The sequence below is a fragment of the Nicotiana tabacum genome, chromosome 24 (genome assembly GCF_000715075.1).
Source record: "Nicotiana tabacum cultivar K326 chromosome 24, ASM71507v2, whole genome shotgun sequence".
Lineage (NCBI taxonomy): Eukaryota > Viridiplantae > Streptophyta > Magnoliopsida > Solanales > Solanaceae > Nicotiana > Nicotiana tabacum.
The window spans coordinates 72,449,205-72,451,859 of NC_134103.1; the positions used below are offsets into that span (position 1 = coordinate 72,449,205).

Sequence of the window (2,655 nt, forward strand, 5' to 3'; positions counted from 1 at the left end):
CACTCATGAGTATGGTGTCCTCTTCCACATATATCACAAGCTGCATGAGGTTCACTCTGTATTGTAGCTAAGGTCAGCTCCCGTATTTCATTAGCCATAGCATCAAGTTGTACTTTCAAATGTGTTAGCATCAACCTGGTGAACACTTGTTGATCTTCATCTTTCAGCACTCTTAGAGGGCCATTGATTTGCATCTTCAGATAACTCATCAAGAATAGTGACTATCTCCTCTAGTGTCTTCTTCATCAATGGGCCTCCAGCTGCATTGCTTAATGTTCTATGTGAGGCCAGTGTCAATCCATCCCAAAAGTCCTGGAGTTGCATCCAGAATTTAATTCCACTATGTTGACACTTTCTGACAATCTCTTTAAACCTCTCCCAAGCTTCAAAAACAGTTTTAGTATCTTTCTGGCAGAAGTTATGGATCTCCCTTCTAAACTTGCCCATTTTAGCTGAGAAGAAATATTTATCAAGAAATTTTCTGGTCATATCCTCCCATTTTCTAATTGATTCCTGGGGCAAGCTTCGAAACCACTGCTTTGTATCATCTTTAAGTGTGAAGGGGAATGCCCTTAAGTAAACTGCATTTTGTGACACACCATTGTATTTAAAGGTGTTCATAATCTCCTCGAAGTCCATTAGATGGTTATTTGGATCTTCGTTCATCTTTCCTCTGAAGACACAACAGTTTTGAAGAGTTTGGAGCAACCCTTACTTCAACTCAAAAATTTTCGTTGCAACTGGAGGTGGTCTAATACTTGACAATACTTGGTTGTAAACCGGTCTAGCATAATCACCAAGTGGTCTCCCAGCATCGGGAGCTATGTTTTCCAACTGGGCTGCAGCTAAGGGTTGATTTTGGAAAATTCTCCGAGCCCTCTCTTCTTCGTAGATAATCTGTGCATCGCGAATAGCTGCTTTCTCAACATCCCGTGCAGCTTTTTCTCGTTGTTGGGCTGCCTCTCTTGAAGCCAAATCCACATTATTATCATCTCCAGCCATAGTTCGTTTGGTTGAGGATTTCCCAACCTTCTCTATATTCTCAGGGAGATTTCTTTCCTTCCTTAGCTGTTGCAGTTGTTTTTCAATTTCTGGTTCGTATGGTAGCAATTCTTTCCCAGAAGATTGAGTCATGCACCACTCTTACTTGAAACCTCCACACAGTCAAAGAACACCAACCGTAAAAAGGGAAAAATAAAATAAAATAAAAAATTCCTGAATTAGCACTACAAACTATTTCAAACACTATTGATTGCCAATCCCCGACAACGGCGCCAAAATTTGATGAGCGCAAAACACACACTTGAATATACTCGCTAAGTCGAATATGGTATACTGTAATATCATATCCACAGGGATTGGAGTTAAACCGTATTTTCGTAGTTTCTAGATTGGTTGCTATCTAAGACGATCAACAGTTAAGAATTATGTAATTAAAAACTACAATTAACTAAGGATCTACGGTTATTGACTAATGACAATCGAACAAGAAGCAAGCAAAGAAGGTTATCAGTGGGAGAAAATAGGGTTTTGATAGGATAGGTGCAACATAGTTGTCTGAGATTTAACTCTAGTTAATTCACTTCTATTTTTCAAGTGAGTCTCTCGAATTCACTCTATTATTAGTTCAAACATTTAGTAGAAACTCCTCTCTCGATTTAATCTCAACCTCACAAGATGAACTAAATGAAGCTCGGTGAAGATATGCAAGAATTCGTAGTGGATTGGTCTTTAGGAGAACCTCTCTCGATTATCTTCCTAACTAGGTTTAATCAACAATTCAACTAGACTCTTTCGATAACTAAGAAGAATTAATAAATTCAACCAACAATATAATGCAAAGATATCGAAAGTTATGCCTCTCTCGATTATATGAACATGTGAATATAGATGCAACAATTAAATCATCCAAAATGATTCGATACATAAAAACTAGAGTTATAATCCACAAACAAATATCAATACACCAAATTTATCAAACCCTAAAGAGAACTAATCCATAGATATGGAGCAATTCATCACAAATATGTTTAAAACAAAGGAAAACATAAAATGATCCAAACTCGTATCTTGAGTGAGGATTGAATGATGAACTCCTTGTGCTTTGGCTTCTCCAACTCCTTCTTAGCCTCCTTAGGTCTTATATGTGTCAAAATTTCTGAAAGTAATATTTTTCCATGTATTTATACCAAGTAGGGTCGGGCCCAAACGAAATCACCTTTTCCTATGCGAAATAGGAAAATTACTCTATAAACGTTGCACAGTCACGCCGCATGGGGAAACGCGCCATGCAGGGCATTAGTGGGAGACTTCAGAGAGTTAGTTCTGATGGCATCCGGGAAAATGGGCAGTTGTGGTGCCCCATGCGCCGCACTAGTGAAGTTTTCTCAGAATAGTGATTATTCTTGCGTTTTGACGTCCAGACTTGGTCCTCGACCCCCGAACATGATCCTGGCTTAATCACTGGGGATTTTACTCAGACTTCAAAGCTTAAAATCACCTAAATTCATTCCATAACATCTACATAGCTCGGAATCATTCCTACAAGTCATAAAACACACAATAAGTGCAAAATACTAGCGATTAAAGCTCAAACACAATAAAAGTACAGTAAATTAGAGTACAATAAGTGACTAAAATACGAGATTATAGCCT

The 2,655-nt window shown here is 38.2% G+C and overlaps 1 non-coding gene across 1 annotated transcript; it reads left to right on the top strand.

The window, feature by feature from the left end:
• The first annotated feature begins 334 nt into the window (after positions 1-334).
• Positions 335-441, top strand: LOC142178645 (small nucleolar RNA R71). The gene has a single exon (XR_012706916.1). It is a non-coding gene; the product is annotated as a small nucleolar RNA R71 (small nucleolar RNA).
• The last annotated feature ends 2,214 nt before the right edge of the window (positions 442-2,655 follow it).